The sequence below is a fragment of the Pinus tabuliformis genome, chromosome 9 (genome assembly GCF_031772625.1).
Source record: "Pinus tabuliformis cultivar Carrire ecotype Pingquan chromosome 9, CPIR1, whole genome shotgun sequence".
Classification (NCBI taxonomy): Eukaryota; Viridiplantae; Streptophyta; class Pinopsida; order Pinales; family Pinaceae; genus Pinus; species Pinus tabuliformis.
Genome location: NC_142307.1, coordinates 1,350,994,709 through 1,351,007,907, shown reverse-complemented (window position 1 = coordinate 1,351,007,907; position 13,199 = coordinate 1,350,994,709).

Here is a 13,199-nt window from a genome sequence, read left to right as displayed (position 1 = left end):
AATAGTTCAGAGAACAATATTGAAGATTTATATGTTACCAGGCATCTCCGAGCTACATCCTAGGAGAGTTTCCTGGAGTGATATAATAATTGGCGCTACTGCCGGGGAGAGGAGACTGAAGCGTAGCTTCCCTAGGAGACGACACAAATCCAACTTTGACGATAGACAAAGTCTGGGCACTTTTTCAGTTGTAATAATCTATCTGGCGACTCTACTGGAGGACGAACCTCTTGGCGACTCCACTTCATGGTTATGGCTCAGTTTGTGAGGCATACTCGGAGAAATCCTCTGAAGTCACAAGCTGACCCAATACCTGACCCTGAAAAAATAATCAAAGAAAGAAAGCTATTACAGAAAGGAGCAATAGGTTCAAGTAAGTCTAAACAATATTCTATATCTCTTCAAGAAAATCTTGTAATAGAAAAAATACATGTTGAGAGTATAACATCTAATACTAGCAGTGAAGAAAAAATCTCAGAGATTCATAAAGCTCCTTATTCTTTATGTTCTCCCTTATTTGCAAGCCCAAAGGAAGCCTCTCCTCTTATGCATCATAATCCTTTAGTCCTATCAGTCACTCCTCAACCCTCTGTCATTCAGATTTCCAGTACCCTTATAGCCACCACAGCTATGGCAGGTCCATAACTTACCAAAATGGAAAGAATCATAGCTGCTACGTATGGACCTCTAGTACTACCCATTCCTTTGAATGCCATGCCTACTAGAGAATATCATAAGTATAGGTCTATGTTCACTGGGACTGAAGGTGTTATAGCTAAAGAACATCTTGAATCATTCTATAGCTATGCTGATAACCTGGACATTAGTGAAGATGATGTGTGGATGAGAGTCTTTGTCCAAAGTCTAGATGGAGAGGCTAGAAAATGGTTTAGAGAACTAGCACCAAGGTCTATAACAGATATTGAGGCTTTAGATGATGCATTCCTAAAGCATTGGGGGGATAAGAAGGATCTACTCTACTACCACACTGAGTTTGGGAACTTAAAGAGGGAAAATGGTGAGTTGTTGTCTGATTTCAATAAGAGATTTAACCGCATGTACAAAAGAATACCAGCAGAAGTAAAACCCACCACTACCTCTGCTAAACTCACCTATGCCAGTGCCTTTGATTCTGACTTCTGTCTACTGTTGAGGGAGAGGTGATGTGCTACTTTGGCTGATATGTAGGATGTAGCCTTGGAAGTAGAATCAAACATCATGGCTGCAGAGAAGCTCAAGGGAAATGTTGATAGAAGGAGACAGAGGGGCGAATCTTCATCATCTTCAGATCCCAAGATAGATAAAATGACCAAGATGATAGAGTCATTAGCCTTTGAAATCTCCAAATTAAAGGTTGAGCAGCACCCTGGGAAAGGAAGAGTTCCTAATACCTTTGCTCCTAGAAATCCAAATCCATATAGAAGAGATAATGAGCAGTTGCAGATTTTGCAAAGAAGTAAAGATGCCAATGAAGACCAAAGGGTGAAGACCCCTTTCAAAAATGTACTCATGGAAGAAGACCAGTTTGAAGAAGATGATGAGATCCATTGTCTGGAAGACAAAGGAAGTGCCTCCTTTTTGACCTTAGCTACCTATGAAAAGTCATTATTTAATGACCAGATCAACCAAGAATGGGATGGTGAAGCTGTTTTGCAAACTGAAGATCAGCACAAATATAATCTAAGGTTGAAGATGAATAATGCCAAGGAAACAACTATTCAAAGAGCTGTTGTCCCTGCAATACAACAAGCTAATAAGTAGAAGCGACCGACAACTGATCCCATCATCCTCAAAGCTCCAACTCATGAGGTAACAGGCCTTGACAAGTCTCCTTCTCCTTTTAGTTTTCAATCAAAATTCAAAAGCTAATAATACCTATACCTCTGATTGAACTAGTGAAGAATGAGTCCTTCAAGAGATCTATCCTCGAGGCCCTTGAGCCTAATGCCATCCAAGCCTCCACCGACTATGTAAATCTGCAAGATGACAAACCAACTGTTGTTCTCAGCCCAATGATTGAAAATTATGATGACAACTCCCCATCATTCTATGTCTCTCTGACTATTCATGATAAAATCCTTCACAACTGCCTTCTGGACACTGGAGCCAGCCATAATCTAATGCCCAAGGCTGTCATGGATGAGTTGGGTCTTGACATTACCAAGCCTTATCATGACCTATTTTCTTTTGACTCTAGAAAAGTGAAATGTTTGGGATTAATCAAGGACCTAGCCATCATTTTGTCTAAGCTGCCCATGAAGAGCATGATGATGGATATTGTGGTAGCAGATGTACTCCCCAAGTTTGCATGTTGCTTTCCAGAGGTTGGATCAAGAGATTAGGTGGAACATTACAAAATGATCTATCCTACACCATTGTCCTAGTTTTTTGAGGTGAGAGCAGGAGATTATACAGAGAAGCTCAGTTGGATTATATTATCAGTGATGAAAGGAATCCCACTAATCATCCCATCTATCCTGTTGACACTAATTTTGGAGCTTGTATTCTTCAGATTGAAGAATCTCAGTTGGCCTCCACGCAGCTTAAGAAACCAATTTTCCAGATCACAGAGGAAGAAGGCCCACTAATTTGGGACATGTTCTTTGATGGAGCTTTCTCTAAGGAAACTGCAGGGGCATGTGTAGTCCTTGTGTCCCCCACACAGGAATGCATTCATTTATCTTTCAAATTAACTTTTCAGGTCACAAATAACATAGTAGAGTACGAAGCTTTGATTTTGAGCTTAAACACTACTAAAGAAATGGGCATCAAAGGTCTGCAAGTGTTTGGAAACACTGCATCCTTATCATTCAGTAGGTCAACAAAACGTTCCAAGCAAAGCATCCAAGGCTGAAAGCATATAGAGATGAGGTATGGAAGCTTAAGGACTCTTCTAATATTTTCAACATTTCTTACATCCCGAGAATGAAGAACCAACTTGCTGATTCCCTTACTGTGTCTGCTAGCACGTTTATTCCTCCTTTGCCTCCTAAATTGACTTATGAAGTTTAGGTGAAATATAGAACATATCTTCCTGACAATGTCAAATACTGGAAAGTTTTTGAAGACGATGATGAAATTAATAGATTTTTACAAGTCGTTGAGGAATTTTCTGAAATGCACATCGACCAAGAAAACAAAGCCATGGAAGAATGTAACCAGTCCAAGTTAAAGGACGAGATTAGCCGAGAAAGCATTGTCCAGCTGCCTAGTAACCATATACCCAAAGGATTGGTGCCTCTAGAGAATCTGTTTGATCATAACGATGTACCTTATAAGCCTGCCAAAAAGGAAAATGAGTCTGTTGTTCATAAACATAATATAGGGAGTCCAGCCCACTCGAAGCATATAAATTTGTTCACTCACTTGCCTTCTGTCCAAAGTTCCAAGTATTGCACCCTGATGAAGCAATTGGCTGATATTTTTGCTTGGGAATATAATGATCTTAAAACCTATGACAAAAACATCATTCAGCATAAGATTCCACTAGAAAAGAACACCATCCCTTTTAAGCAGAAATTAAGACCTATCAACCCTCTCTTATTGCCTTTGATTGAGAAATAAATAAAGAAGCTGTTGGATGCCAAGATCATAGTTTCCCTAAGGTATTAAAATTGGATAGCTAACCTTGTGGTAGCAAGAAAGAAGAATGGAGAAATTAGGCTTTGTGTTGACTTCAGAAATCTGAACAAATGCTCTAAAAAAGACAACTACCCCGTGCCTAAGATGGAACACTTACTACAAAAAGTTTCAGGGGCTAGAGTCATGTCTTTCTTAGATGGATTTTTAGGCTACAATCAGATTACTGTACATATAGAGGATCAGGAAAAGACCACCTTCACTACTCCTTGGGGCACTTTCATGTACTCAAAAATGCCTTTTGGACTGATGAATGCTGGGGCTACTTTTCAGAGGGCCATGGACATAGCCTTCGTGGGAGAGAAGGACAAGTTTGTCCTTATTTACCTTTATGACATGACAGTCTTTTCCAGCACTCACAAGGACCATTTACAACATTTGAAGAAGGTGATTCTAAAGTGCAGACAGTTCGGAATTTCTGTGAACCCAAAGAAGTCACAGTTTGCTCTAGAAGAAGGCAAACTTTTGGGACATATTATTTCTGATAAAGGTGTGAAGATTGATCTAGAAAGAGTTCAAGCAATTCAGATAGTGTCCATCCAAAGGTCAAAAAGGGACATTCAATCCTTCCTGGGTAAGATTAACTTTGTAAGGAGGTTCATTCCAAACTTTGCAGAGCTAGTGAAGCACAATACTTCCATGCTGAAGAAAGGATCAGAAATAAAATGGAAAGATGCTGCAAGAAGCTCTTTTGAAGCCATCAAACAAGCTATCATGGAAGATCCCACTCTAATTAGCCCAAATTACACCAAGGAGTTTTATATCTTCTCTTTTACATCTTATGATACACTTTCAGTAGTTCTGTTGCAGAAAAATGATGAAGGCGTAGAGCACCCCGAGGTTTTTCAGCAAAACTCTAAGTGATGCTAAACTAAGGTATGACCTTATTGAAAAACAAGCTTATGCTCTCAATTTAAAGGAACTCATAATTTATATTCTGCATTCCAAAGTGGTCACAAATGTACCTTCAGCCTCAGTAAAATATGCCTTAACTCAGCCAGATATTGATGGAAAGAGAGCTAAATGGATTACAAAATTCATAGAGTTTAACATAGAAGTGAAGCCCACTAAGCTTGTCAAAGGCCAAGGCTTGGCTAAACTTATGGCTGAGGAAAATTATAGTTTGTTAGACATCAATTGCATGGGTCCAAATTCAGGTGATGAGCAGATAGAGGAAGCAACAGAAGAGCAAGAGCAAAAGCAACCTTTCGTTGAAAATCTAGCCACCTGTGAATGGTATTCCAGTATAGTTCATTTTTTTTCAGAAGCTAGAAGTCCCTCCAGGGCTTAGCTCAAGTCAAGCCCGGGCCATTAAGCTCAGATCAGCCAAGTTCCGCATTAATAAAAATCTGCTTTATTGGAAAGACCCATCAGGAATCCTCTTGAGATGTCTAGATAAAGGACAATCTATGGAAGTTATGCACCAGTTCCATTCTAGCATCTGTGGAGGGCATCATTATTGGAAAACCACAACACACAAAATCTGAGAGCTGGGTATTATTGGCCTACTCTGTTCTCTAATGTGTTTTCTTTTGTGAAGTCTTGTGACAAATTTCAGAGGTTTGCAGGAAGACAGAAGCTAAAATCTCTGCCCTTGAAGCCAGTACATGTCAATGGTCCCTTCCAGCAGTGGGGCTTGGACTTCATAGGTGAGATTAATCCACATTCCAATGGCTAGCACAAATGGATCTTGATAGCCACTGATTATTTCACCAAATGGATCAAGGTCGTACCCACTCAAAATGCTAATCATCAGGTTATCATAAAGTTCTTGAATGAGAATATTTTCACTAGATTTGGTTGCCCAACCAAACTAGTCACTGATAATGCAGCAGCTTTTAGGGCAGAAGAATTGGTGGACATGTGTGAATCCATGGGCATTCAATTGGTACATTCTACCTGATATTATCCTCAAGGCAATGGCTTGGTAGAATCATCTAACAAGAGTCTTGTAAGGATAATCAAAAAATTGTTGGAGGACGACAAAAAGAGCTGGGATTCCAAGTTGAAGTTTGCACTATGGGCTGACAAATTTACCAACAAGAATTCCATAGGAAATTCTCCATTTAAGATGGTTTATGGTGTTGATGTTGTTTTTCCTATCCAGCAGATTCTCCCTATGGCCAAATTCTTTCAAGAAGAACAGGATGAAACAAATGACATGGTAAGGAGAATGAATAACTTGGTTGAATTAGTAGCTCAGAGAGCAGCTGGTTGAGAAGTCAAAAGCTCATTAGAAGAAAATAAAAGAAACCTTTGACAGGAAGGCAAAAGTGGACAATTTCCAAGTTGGTGATTGGGTTCTCAAATGGGATGCACTGAAGGAAAAGAAAGGCAATCATGGTAAGTTTGACTCCTTACGGATAGGTCTGTTTGTCATCACTCAAATTCAGTAGAACAATATCTTTATTCTGCACAGTCTAGAAGGAGAAGATGTTTTTGGTGGCCTAGTCAATGGAAAGTTCATGAAAATTTATTTCATTTAAGGCTTTAAAGCCTTGATATTGTAAATATGTTTTTCAGTTTTTATTTCTTATACAAAATAAACTCCATGCCTAATGGAACACTAGAAGATAAATTTGATTTTGGTTTTATAGGTAAGGCATTGGTCTGTGATTCTTGAAACCTCACAGGGAGGATTTCATCCCCAGAAGGAGCCAGTGTTAGCCTTGTTGGCATATGGCCCAAAATGGATCCAAATATGCTCTCTTAGTCTTCAAAAGTTAGTAAAATCAGGCCAAAGATCAAAATAATCGCAAAATAAAAACCTTCAGACAAGCGGAAAAATACTATCGGGAGGCAAAAACCCAAGGAAGCAGTAAAAAACAGAGTATTGGAGGCATAAACAGTGAAATTCACAACAGCTGTCGGATCTAGCCGATCAATGGTCCAGATCCAGTTGGCAGATCGCAATTAGTGGTGGTAACCGGCGGGTATTGGCACAGACTATATGAAACTGACAATGGAGATCGACGATGCAACGTGGACCGTCGATCAAGCGTGCAAATCGACGGCCCACGTTGCATCGCAAGATCGATATCAGAGATTACAAAGAGCGCTTGCAAATGGCCCGGGGCATGAGCGACATGCGATTGCAATCAGATCACATTGCTATATTGCATCAGAGCAACACCATGGGGCAGGGCCTATGCACATGTATATGTGTGATGCAATTAGCCGAACCCAAGGGCTATATAGGCATTATTGTATATAGTTTGAGATCCATAGGAAATTCATTTTCAATGCATTTTTGCAGTTTTTATGTATTTCTAAAATACAAAGGGGGAACCTTAGAGCAGGATCGAAGCGACTTGCGATATGCGATAAGACCCAGACCCGAAAGGGTTCGTGAAGGGAAATATATAAAATTTGAAGTCCGTCATGAGCCATTTTTTAATGTATTTCAATGTTTTGATGCATTTCTAAAAAAACCAAGGGACAGGCCATTTGCAACAGGTGACGATGATTAAGGGCGGAACCGATAGATGAATAGACCATATTTGAGGGCTTTTGAAGTCCGAAATAAATTATGTTTTGGTAGAATTTCACAGTGTTGTAGCATTTCTCTGTGTTAATAGAGAGTGGCCATTTAAAGGATTTCAAAGGCCCAATACACTCATTCAGACAAAGGTCGGAGGGATAAAAAGCCACAACACGATGCAGCCAAAATCAAAAAATGGCCATGAAGCATCGTTGGCACGAGCGAGCTCCCTAACAACACAACAAGATTACCAAAATTTGGTTAATATGTTGTTATAGAAAGAGACCTCCGAGCCCATGTGTGTTTAGTCATGGAATCAAGTCGTTAAAGACATAGGGGATAGATTAAGACCTCTCGAGCCTCAGAAGGCTCGAGAGCATTGTAAAAGGCCTATAAATATTTGAAAGTTCAGAGTAACAAGGGTTCAAATTTTGGAGATCGTGGATACTCTGCTACTCTAGCTTCTCATCTTCATTCTAGCAATATAAGCTTCTTTTGCTGTTACATGTTCAATTCCCATTTTCTCTTCTGTTCTGAACTTGCACTTGAATAGGTTATTCATGTTTTCTTCTTTATCTAATGACAAATAACTGTCATCTTATCTCTACGTTGATAAATTAGATTTGCAAGCTTCATTTACTTCCTGTAGCTAGCCATTAATATGTGTTTATGTATGCATCTGCTGGTACAGTCAGTATTCTCCATCTATCCACTGACTCTATAAACTATTGAGCATTAGTGGTCTAAATCCTTGTAAAGATGAGGGTGTTCATGCATGTCTTGAGTGAAAACAGAGTTGAAAAAATCATCCGACTTGATCCAAACCATCATCCATTCCAATAGTTCAAAGAACAATACTGAAGATTTATATGTTACCAGGCATCTCCAAGCTACAACCTAGGAGAGTTTCCTGGAGTGATAACAATTACATACCCAAAATCAGGAATAGATCAGTAATGAGAATCTCACGATTCTCATGTTGATCATAAAAATAGAAATCGTTGTAACCTGTTTCTAAATACAAATTCTATTCAGATACATTGGCTAAGATCACAACTGTTTGGATCTGTTACTTCTAAATAAACAATCCATAACTGTTACACAACATTTTGTCATTGTCCTTGTACTCCCTGTTCCTTGATCTTGGAGCACCTCTATAGTAAACCCTGTGTAATTCCTATCATGAATAACATCTCTCTGAGTCACTTTCCATCTGCCAAGCATTTTCCCTTTACATCATTTCCAGAGATACTTCCTTTAAACCTAGTTTTAAAGGCCGACATTATCCCTCAGTTTCTTCCCTGCACCGATTTGCTGAGAAAAACAGTGAGCCACACGTCGATCAATGTTGTTATCCATTGATTACCCATGCCGATCCTCTTCTAGAAAGTTTTTAAAAATGGAATCAAAGCTTCCATATCTAGAAGCTTCGTGGGTGGAGGTATGGTAAATGGTTAGTCGAGATAGAGCTGAGAGAGACTATTCGGGATCCTTTCCCATATTAAAAAGGAACTAACCCAAGATATAGGGCTTCTTCCCATCATAAGAGGAACCATATCCCCTCTCTCATGTCTATATAATCCCATGCTATTCCAACCTCTGATAGCTTGGATTCAGCTTGGAAGATTGGAGAGCTTGCTAGTCTTAGCTCTTAGTTTATGCTTGTTAAGAGCTTAGTCTTAGCTCTTAGTTTATGCTTGTTAAGAGCTTGTTAAAGGGAGAATAGCTTGTAGAATGTTTTGGTGTGAACAAGGAGAAAGAGACCTTAAACTCCCATGATTGAGGTGTTTGAGGAGATGTTAGAGTGATGCTTGGGATCCAGACCCATCGAAGGAAACCTACAACGCTAAGGTGAAGGTTGTACTTTCCTTTTTGTCATATTAATACAACTGATATTTTGTTTCCTATATCAATTGCAATACTATATTTGGTAGCTTAATACTCCTCAGCCTCTTAAGTAGATTGAAATCTATTGTATGCTATCATGTGTGCACTGATTTCTTGTCCATTTGTTTCAGGTGTTTAATTAAAATGTAAGGAGATGATTGCTAGAGCAAAAACACAAGGACATCATTGAACAAGGATAAGCGATACAAGAGGTAGGATCTTATCAATTCCCAATCTAAGGGAACTTATGTTAGATTGTCTTATTTGTGGCTAGACCCACTCTCTGGGGCTAGAGGGATCATCTCTATCCGCAAAGAGGATATTCCTACAACACAAATTGGCAACTCCACTTGGGACATATCCCTCTCTTTGGTTTGTTCTTCATCTCATGGTTTGTGACGAATTTTTTCGTACCACCATTTCTCCTTTGTTTTCTGAATTTTACACCATTTGCAGTCTTTGATTTTGAATTTAGAGTGGCTAGTTTGTCTGTTGTTTGAGATTTTGTTTTTCTTTGAATCCATCGATCAAAACTGTTATTTTACTGATAGTCATCCCGACCAGCGCTGGTTCTACTTAAACAATCACGCCACAACCCTTTATGGTGCTTTCTGCATGTTAAACAGTCACGTCAATTCCTATAGGTTGAAATTAAAGTTTCTTTTAAACCATATGCTAGTGTGTCTTGCCCTTCTAGATTCTATTTCTTGGTCTATCTGCATCTATTCTGCCCATGAACTAAGATGAATAGGATGCTTTGTTTGCTATGTTTGATTGATTGATTGGCTTGAAGTTTCATTTCTTGATTTTTTGAGTTTTTTTGGATGGTTTCTATGACCCTAGGGAATCTACGTCGATCATTATTCATTTGTTTGTTTACTCATTATGTCAAGTTTCTGATTTGCTGCTTCACTTAATCCATATTTTAGTTGAAACATCTTCATTGCTTCATTTTCAATTGAATGAGTGAAAGAGTCTCGTTTGTTCTCTTATTTTGAGTGTCTCTTTTCTCTTTCCGAGCATATATTACATTGCTTGGTTTGTCGATTGAAGCATTTATGTGTTTGGTTTGTTTGATTCAGGGAAGAATTTTCTTTTAGTTTCATTTATCATGCTTTGGATTTGATTGATGCTTTTTTGTTCGGAATTGTGAAATTTTCATTAAAAATGCTCTATGTGAAAGATTCATTTTGCATTTTATGAAAAGAAGAACATCATTCTAGTTTACTTAAGCGAAAATATTGCATTAGTAGCGTCATTGAGAAACTAGAATTTCATCATCATAAGCATTGGAAATGAAATGAAACTTCTTTTGTTGTTAAGGGAAGATTAAGTGCATTTAGGACATGTATTAGTGAAGGATTTCATTCTTTGATTGTTGCATTGATGGTGTGCTCTCTATCCCTCAATTAGTGTTAACTTTCATCGAAGAAAGATTTCTTTTATCATACAACTACATAGAAGAGTCTTCATATCACAGTGGTAGGGCCTTGGAATTGAAACCTAATTCAATATAAACCGTTAAAATTTATTGAATTAACCTAAGGAAGCATTGAAACTCAACACTCACATTTAGTGGTCTAGGCTAGAGATGTGTTTCAACATCTTTAAACCTAGCGTTATCGTTAACTTTAGACAACGCTAGTATGAACTTTTTCTCCCCATACCATTGTGTATATGAAGGGAGAACCCTATAGGTTTCCATCCTTTATCCATAGGAAGCTGAGTCTGCCGTCTTGTAAATGTGATACACCGAATTCAACATTCGGGGAGATAGCTTACTCATACTTTTTGGTTCGCCAGGAGGTATTCTGTAGTTCACGATTAGCTGGTAATCCTTTATGCCTAGAGTACCCTTAGTAGTCATTTTTGATCTTTACTGACACTTTAAATTTGAAAATATCATCTAGCACTTGTCCTTTCAATCTCATTAACTCCAAAATCGAATGAGTCACCTTTCGCTCTTTTCTCGACTCTTAAAATATGAAAAGGCAAAGTTTTGTTTCAGTGTCTTAAAATTAACTACCCAAGAAATATTAATGGTTAATATTATCTTCCTTAGTGATTCTTTTGGGTCGATTCCAATGTCAACATTTCCAGAGTCTACTAGTCAAGGAGTCCCCTCGGATGGGAATCCTGATCCTTTTCCTTATTTTGGAAACACTAGTGCTCCTTATATGGAAACATTGTCCCTCCCCGGGTTAACCATTGGTTTACCTATCTGGTTATTTTTTACCTCAGTGGTTCCGAGTGTCCTGACTCCTATCCAGCCATCTCCTTCATTTGAACCACATCACGTTGATTCTAAGGTTGATCGCTCACCTTCTTCCCCTTTTTCTTCACCTACCTCTTCTACTTCGCCTAGTGAAAGTTTGAAATCTAGTAACCAGGAGGCTAAGAAGAAGTAGAAGACGACGAAGAAGGGGAAATCAGATAAGCAAGAAGCCAACCATGCAGATGTTACTCCAAATGCACCTCCCGTAGACAAACCTTCTGATCCTCCATGGGGGGTAAGATTCCCTTGCAAGCTGTGTAAGGGTGACCATCTCCTTCGAGACTATTCTGGCATCCCTAAAGTCTTAGAGGTATGGTATCAAGACCTGAATCGACCATCCCCGTCGACCTCTAGAGATCATGTCGATGCTACGCCTTCGACCAGATATGGTAAGAAGAAGGGAAAAATTAAATTCCCCTGTAGGTTATGTGAAGGGAAGCATCTTCTTCACCTTTGTCCTCTTATGGATGGAGCTTCCAAAATTTTGGAAAACCTTACATCTCCTCAAGCCCAACTCCCTATTGGTTATCAGAGACTTTCTTTTGACCCTCTCCTAGTTGGTAAAGAGATTGAATTGGATTCATCTCTTGCCCATCTTGCTCTTCCTAAGCATAAATCTCTTATGTCTATTCCCGACCAACCATTATTCGGAAAGAGTGGTGACTTGACACTACCTTCAATCATTCACTCTGTTCCCGAAGAGAGTGATGATCATACTACTCATGTTCTTCTCATCTCCTCATATTCTCATGAATCAAAGAGCGACCCTCCCATCCCAATTGTTTAGGAGATTCCTTCTCATATTCCTACAAAGCATGGGGGGAATCATATGATACCCCCACCAAGTGGTTCTGTCGTTTCTTTTGATTGGAGTAAATTGACTACTTTCCACTTTCCATCTTATGTGCTTTTACAGATCACAGTACAAGCCTAGAATATGGTAGTACATGGAACTATATTAGATGAAGGAACATCTATTAGCATCATGTCTTATACTACTTGGAAAGCTCTGGGTTCCCCACAACTTGTTCCTGTCACCCAGAATCTGTTGGATTTCAATAGAGGAACCAGTTAGCCCTTAGGGATCCTTTTGAAGTTCCCTATTACTTTGGGAGGAAAGACCATATATATAGACATGATGGTAGTCCAAGGTCCCTTAGATTTCAATCTTCTAGTTGGACACGACTATGTTTATGTCATGGGAGCTCTTGTTTCTTCACTTTTCCTTGTGGTTTGTTTTCCACATGAAGGGAGAATAGTGACCATTGATCAATTGCCATTCATTGGTCACTAGGTCCCTCCTTTGCAACCATCATCCTCTATTGGTTCTTGTTTGCAAGCAGTACCTTCCCTTCCACAGGTCAATTATGTGGCTACCCGTTCCGTCAACACATCTGCTGATGATCACACAGATGGTATAGTACATTATGTACTGCGGGCATTGGAACTCGATCTGTCATTGGTACCAATTGACATGTATTCCTCCAAGAGCATGGTTCTCTCGTCTAGTGAGGACCTCTTGGGAGCCATGTTCTTGTATGGTCCATGATTAGGGGTCGGAGCATAGTTCCTTGTTTTGTGTCAAGCTTGTTAAAAAATGAAACAAGGGATGTGAGCATAGTTCCTTGTGTCAAGCTCGTGAAAAAATGAATCAAGGATTCTAAGGATAGTTTCTTCATGTATCAACCTTGTTAAAACAATGAAATAGATGTCCGAGGATATTTTATTCTTGTATCTACCTCGTTAAAAAATTAAACAACTCCCTTTTCCAAATCGAGTCTTTGATTAAGGTCTCGTAAAATCCCAGTCGAGTATTTCCTGGATCTCGAAAGTGAACCTTCATTCCATCCACCTAGCTGAATGAAATGAAGCTTCGGGGGCATGTATCTCAAGTATAGTTTGTCTTTGTTTCAATCT